The sequence below is a fragment of the Vombatus ursinus genome, unplaced genomic scaffold (assembly GCF_900497805.2).
Source record: "Vombatus ursinus unplaced genomic scaffold, bare-nosed wombat genome assembly UNPS02010304.1, whole genome shotgun sequence".
Taxonomy (NCBI): domain Eukaryota; kingdom Metazoa; phylum Chordata; class Mammalia; order Diprotodontia; family Vombatidae; genus Vombatus; species Vombatus ursinus.
Window position 1 is genome coordinate 5,562,203 of NW_020950082.1, and position 7,245 is coordinate 5,569,447.

Genomic DNA, 7,245 nt, shown 5'->3' on the forward strand with positions numbered 1-7,245 from the left:
ACTTTGACTCTGAATCTATTGTTCTTTCCATTGGACCATGCTGTAAGAATTTCAAGAAAATTTTGCCCCTTTTCAAAGTTTCAATGTTTTTTTTCCCCTTTCTTTTTTTTTTTCAAGGAGTGGATGGGTCATAAGGAAACTGGCTACCTGCTAAGCTTTCACTCTGCTATCTTTCTGGAAATTTTCTTATGTTATTTATCCAGCTGTTCTCATGCAAATGGCTAAGGAGATGGAGATTGTCTTTACTTTGTAATATATGCTCAGTTTGAAAATACATCCAAATCAACACAAAGACTTTGTGATGATTATCATCAGTTTGCTTGTGGATTCACTAATTAACTACCTTTAGATTCTCAGGCCCCTAGAGCTCCAGCAACTTCAGTCTTGAAGATTTTTTATTTTTACAGAGAGTTTTCTGAAACTTCAAGTATGAGTTCTGCTCTCTGGTGTCTTTGAATGAAAATAAAATCTTATCTTAAGTTTTTCTAATTTCCAGTCATGTTCTGAAATTATCATCTCATTCATCTTTATCCTCATTTCCTTTGGATGTGAGGAATGATTGAAACAGTAACTTCAGATATTCCTATAGAGTATTTAGACATCCCACCACCTGTTCTAAGTTTTGATGAGCCTAGCAGTATGGAGGAGTTAAAAAAAAAATGAATAACACTTGTTAATGGATTGATTGGTCATGGGCCCAAAGAAAATCAACAGTTGAGATTGTATATTTAAAAGTAGAAGAATCTTAATCAGCTCCTTTGCCCATCCCCTCCCAAGAGCAGCACATCTGCTGAAACAAAGAGAAAGCATCAAGTATCTGTTATTGTAATATCTTTACCTACTAATCCTAAAAAAAAAGAAAAAATCCCCCCCAAAATCCTATTGGTTGTCCAGATTGTTTTCAAATTACTAGACATAATTTCATAGGTTATTAGATTTAGAACTGGAAGAAAATTTAGAAATCATCTAATCTAATTTTATTTTCTAGGCAGAGGAACTGAGGCCCCCTCCCCAAATCAAGTGACTCCCCCACTCCCCAGATCACATGAATGGGAACAATGAGTCAGAGAAATGAGAAGTTCCCAAAATGTCCTCCTGCTCTTTGTATCAAGAGGGATCCTCTAACACTAGGGTTACTAACCATGTACAAACATATAATTAGCTCATATTTTCCTCACTACTGTCACCAAGGCAAAGCCTCTGGTCTGCTTCCATGATAAGCCTCTTTCCTTTCAAGTCTGCCCTTTATAGTCATTTTCACCTGACTTCACATATTAAAAAATTGAGGGGCTGACGAGGGTTTCATTCAGTTTCAGAAGCCGAAAGCTTTGCCCTTCCAAAGCCTCAGCCTGGCCTTTTTGATCCTATTCAGATGCGCTTTCCTCCCTGGCCCTAAAAAGAACCTGGCTCTGGTTTGCCTACAATTCCCAGAAAAACCTTAAACTTTAGATTGCTTGTAGACTCACTTTATCTCTCTCTGAAAGCCTTAGCCTTACCTTTTAATCTTATTCAAATGCACCTTTGCCCCTAATTCTAAAAAGAAGTTTGTCTACTGGTCCCAGCTCCCTTCGAAAGCAAACTTATACTTTTCAGTTCCCTTCATTGTCTATTCTCATTGTTTATTCAAATGTTATACAAAAGGAACTCTCACCAGGACCCTTTTTTCTCAACCACCTCCCCTCTTCAACTGGCCTTTCATTGTGGCTATACCCAATCTCCCCTCTATTGTTTTACCTTCCTGTGGCTCCTGGCCATTTCCCACCCTTATTCTGGCTAGGCACCACGAGGTCCAGGACCCAGGAGTTCTGTTCACCCCAGCTTACTAGCCACTCCCATCCAGATCTCCCTAGGCCCTTCCTCCCATCACCCCAAACTACTTGGCCACTCCTAGATCCCTCCCAGTTTTTTACTGTATTGAAGATCCACCTTAGCCCCCATTCAGAGGCTGAGCTTTTCTCACGCCCAAAAGGCTGAGACTGTCATCCCTATGGGCATCACCTGGCCTCCCCCATTCAGACGCTGATCACCCGGCCACCTTAGCCCCTAGCCCCCATTCTGAGGCTGGGAACCTCTCACGCCCAAAGGCTGAGACTTTCATGCCCGCTAGTCCCTATGGCTTACTGATGTTTGGGTTCCTTTGGAGTCTGGCCTATGTACTTTATCTTTAATAAACTATTTCTCTGGCTGGAAGAAGATTTGGGTTGAATTCATTCAGGCAGACCCGGTGCTGCCATCTTGGGGGGGTCTGTTTGAGCACCCCCAAAACCTCTACACCTCTTCAGGGCCAGGTATAGGAATGCCCAGATTGAGTTTCCTAAATCTCAACCCCACTACAGGGTGGCTCTGAGTCCTGGATTAACATCATAATCATCATCATCAACATCATCAACATCATCATCATCATCATCATCAACAACTAGCAATTTTTTGCTCTTTAAGATTTGCAAAATGCTTCGCAAATATTACCATATTTTGTCCTCACAAAAGCCCTGGGAGGTAGGTGCTATAGCTAATAAGTGTTTAAGGCTGCATTTGAACTCAAGTCCAGCACTCTATTCATTACTTCAACTAGTTGCCTCTATTTGTTGTTCAATCATTTCAGTAGTGTCCACCTCTTTGTGATCCCATTTGGGGTTTTCTTGGCAAAGATACTGGAATGGTTTGCCATTTTCTTCTCCAGCTCATTTTGCAGATGAGGTAACTGAGGCAAACAGGGTGAAGTGACTAGTCCAAGGTCACACAACTGGTAAATGTCTGAGGCCAGATTTGAACTCAGGAAGATGAGTCTTCCTGACTCCAGGCCAGACACTCTGTGTACTGTGCCACTATACATTATCCAACAATTTGTACCTCTTGATATTCCATATATATATACACATATACACATACATACACATATATGTACATACATACATATATATGTATGTGTGTGTATATGTGTGTGTATATGTGTATATGTGTGTATATGTGTGCATGTATTTATGCATATGTATATGTGTGTGTGTGTGTGTATATATATATATAAAATAGACAAGGAAAGGGAAAGAGAGGGGTGAAACATGGAACTGAAAATAGTTAATTTGGCTGATTTTAATTTGGTAGAGGGGAGTGAGTTGGGGGTGGGGGAAGAGAAATATTATGTCTATTGGCTAAATGAGTTGGCTAAATCCAATGGGTAGATTTGTACACTCCATAGATTTTAATGAGCTATAAAGATGATATTATAAAGCAAACTCTTTATTGTACAACCATAAGCAATACAAGGTGTTATCTCAGGCTTTTAGGTTAAATCAGGGAAGCATCATCTTGCTCTAGAGACTGTCATACTTTTCTTGAGACTGCTGTTCAAGATCATTATAGATAATGTCTAAAAGCCACAAGAATTACATTTTAATTAAAATTCCTAACTGTATTTATAAAGATTGACTGACAGTACAGTTTTAAGTCTGCAGGAGGGTGACTTATGCAGTGCATTAATTACATTCCTAGGGAAGGCTCATTGATAGATAGAGAGTGGGAAAGGGAATATAACGAAAAGACTGTGATATGAAAACAAAAGATATCAATCAAACCTAATAAAGAGAATCAACCCCCACCCAAAGAACAAAATCAAAACCTTCTCATCATTCTGTCCTTCTGTCTATCCACTATAAGAAAGACAGAGAAGAATGAGAAACAATTTACAAAAATGTCCTACCCAGCCAGGTCCTCATTCCCCCTCGAAATTGAAGAAAGTCCAAGGCAAGAGGAATAAGACCTCCTGTGGATGCAACCTACCAAATTTACATTTACAATCTGCTTTGAGCAAGAGCTTCCTGCAAGAGAAATATCTGCACATTCTGAGAGACAAACCACTGGTATTAGTAAGAAACCAAATTAGGCTTCTGGCAAAACTCCACCAATCAGCTTTTGTTTCCATCAAGCTAACTGTTCCCGGATGTTTGCTTGGAATGTTGGGTTTCTTTCTTTTTTCCTTTTTTTAAACACACATTATTCTGTCACTATTGAAACATTTTAAAGATTTAATAATAGAAACCTGATGCTGCTCTTTTTAAATGCTGACTTTTAACTGCAGTCTTTCTCACTGTGACCTTTCTGTGAAATAAGTGACCTGAACTTTTATTGTATGCTGACTTTGAAATCCATTTGCATTATTCAACTTGGACTAATTTGTCTTCCAGATGCCTAAGCCTAAATCAAGGGACTTTGCTTACAGAATCTTGACTATTCATTCACCAGAAGGAAAGGCATCTTAGTTCTGGCTTCTTCATTTTTATTTTCAGGCTAATTACAGATTTTACTTTCTCGGAACACTGACCATTCACCATCATCCTTCAAGTGCCTTAGACAGTTTTTGCACAAGAGCTTTTTTGAAAAGTTGGCTAAGGTTCATTCCGATGTTCTTTAGAAAAGAATCATTCTCTAACCTTCCAGCAGAAATGTTGCAGAATCTGAGATCTAGAGGGTCATTTGTAAAAAATAATAATAATAATAATAATGTTGGGAGATTTTCTATCTTGCACTAATTGGCATATTGTTCAATCTACAGCATTGCCTCTCCATACCCTTTTCCCTTCCTGTAATTCTCCCATAGTCTGGCCCTGGAATCACTTGGTTTGTTTTTCATTTTAATAATATTTTATTTTTTCCAATTACAGTTAAAAACCTTTTTTAACATTCATTTTTTAAAAACTGAGTTCCGTATTCTCTCCCTCCCTTCCTTCTTCCCCTTGTCCCTCCCTGACAAGGCAAGCAGTTTTATCTAGGTTATACATGTGCAGTCATGCAAACCATATTTCCATATTAGTCATGTTGTGAAAGAAAACAGACAAAAAAACCACAAAAAACAAAGTAAAAAATAGTATGCTTCAGTCTGTATTCAGACTCCATCATTTCTTTTTCTGGGGATGGATAGTGTTTTTCATCATAAATCCTTCAGAATTGTCTTGAATCTTTGTATTGCTAAGAACAGCTTGTTGATCATTGTTACAATATTGCTATTACTGTGTACAATGTCCTCCTGGTTTTGCTTACTTCACTTTAGATCTGTTCATGTAGATCTTTTCTGAAATAAGTTGTTACTTTTTCTAAGCTCACTATGAAGTGATCTGGGCAATCAATTACACAAATCATGGCTAACCATGCTCCCCAGCCCCCAGTGCAATACTCTAATCAGAAAATTCATGCCACAAATTCAAAGCAAAGCATTTAATCAAGACATAAAATAACATAAAGAAGGGAGGAATACTTGGATGCTTGAGTAAATCTCAGCTCCATCCTTCCAAAACCCTAACCCTAAAAATCTTTACCACTTTCTAAAATAATGGATGGGGGCAAAAAATCTCCTGGGGAAAGCTGATTCAGGGGAGAGAAAACTATACTTCTTGCATATGGATGGATGATGTTAGGGGTCAGTCTTCTCCGCCTTCTTTTAACATGCTCTTTATATCCAACACAGGGATTACTATAGCCCATTGGGGCTAGATTCGCTTCAACTTTGACTCTGGGATGCTAGGAGTTAGCCTCCTGGGTTCCTATTCTCTCAATGTCTAAGGCCCAAAAGTGCCAAGGAGACAATATTTTATGACATCAGAGGACTCCAGTTTAGCCCTCCATCTTGGCAGTTCCTTAGAAAGACATTCAATAGGTTCTCTACAGTCTGTTTCCTACTTATATTTCCAGACTTATTCCTTTTCATGTACTGTATAGTCTAGCTGTGCTGGACAAATACCTGTTCCTCAAACTCAACACTCCATCTCCCATGTTCATACATTTCACACAAGCGCTCCCTCCTCATCTCAGTCTTTCTTCAAGGCTTGGCTCAGGTACAATACAAAGGTTTCTATGATCGCTTTAGTTGTTAATGATGTCTTCCTCCTCAGATTACCTTATATTATGCTTACCTGTCTCTATATATACTGCATCTCCCCCACATTGAATCTAAGTTCCTTGAGTGCAGAGATCATATTTTTTCCCCTCTTGTATTTATAGCATCTACCACCGGGTCTCACAAAGAATAGGCACATAAATGATTGGATTAAACTGAAATGAGCAAAAAAATCCCTTTTGGCGGACATTATTGTTGTTTCACCCTCATGATGTCATTGGTCCTCTTTCAAACAACAACAACAACAACAACAGTTGTGTTAATGTATCCTAAGATCAAACTTGCTCCTTTTTTTGTCTATCAGATTATACTGTTGAACTTTTAGGGTTGTAAACTCCCCAAAGCTTTTTTTAAATTTATTTTTTATTAAATTATTTTGAGTTATCAACAATCACTTCCATAAGCTTTTGAGTTTTAAATTTTTCTCCTCCTCCCTCCCCACTTCCCTCCCCAAGAGGGCACGCAATCTGATATAGGCTATACATATACATTCCTGTTAAACATATTTTCATGCTGTAAGGAAGAATTAGAACCACTAGGAGGAACCACAAGAAAGAGGAAACAAAACAAAATAAAAAAAATAAGAAAGAGCAAATAATTTGCTTCGATCTGCATTCAAATTCCATAGTTCTTTCTTTGGATATGGATAGCATTTTCCATCATGAAACTTTTGGAGATGTCTCAGATCCTTGCATTGCTGAGAAGGGTTAAGTTTATCAATGTTAGTCATCACACAACGAGGCTGTTACTGTGTACGATATTCTCCTGGTTCTGCTCACTTCACTCAGCATCAGACCATACAAGTCTTTCCAGGTTTTTCTGAAGTCTGCCTGTTCATCATTTCTTATAGCACAATAGTATTCTATTACATTCATATACCACAGCTTGTTCAGCCATTCACCAATTGATGGGCATCCCCTCAATTTCCAATTCTTTGCCACCACAAAAAGAGCCGCTATAACTATTTTTGTACATGTGGGTCCTTTTCCCATTTTTATGATCTCTTTGGGATACAGCCCTAGAAGTGCTATTGCTGGGTCAAAGGGTATTCACATTTTTATAGCCCTTTGGGCATAGTTCCAAATTGCTCTCCAAAATGGTTGGATCATTTCACAACTCCACCAACAATGCATTAGTGTTTCAATTTTCCCACATCTTCTCCAACATTTATCATTTTCCTGTTTTGTCATGGTGGCCAATCTGATAGGTGTAATGTGGTACCTCAGAGTTGTTTTGATTTGCATTTCTCCAATCAATAGTGATTTACAGCATTTTTTCATATGACTATAGATGGCTTTAATTTCTTCATCTGAGAACTGTATGTTCATATCCTTTGACCATTTATCAATTGAGGAATG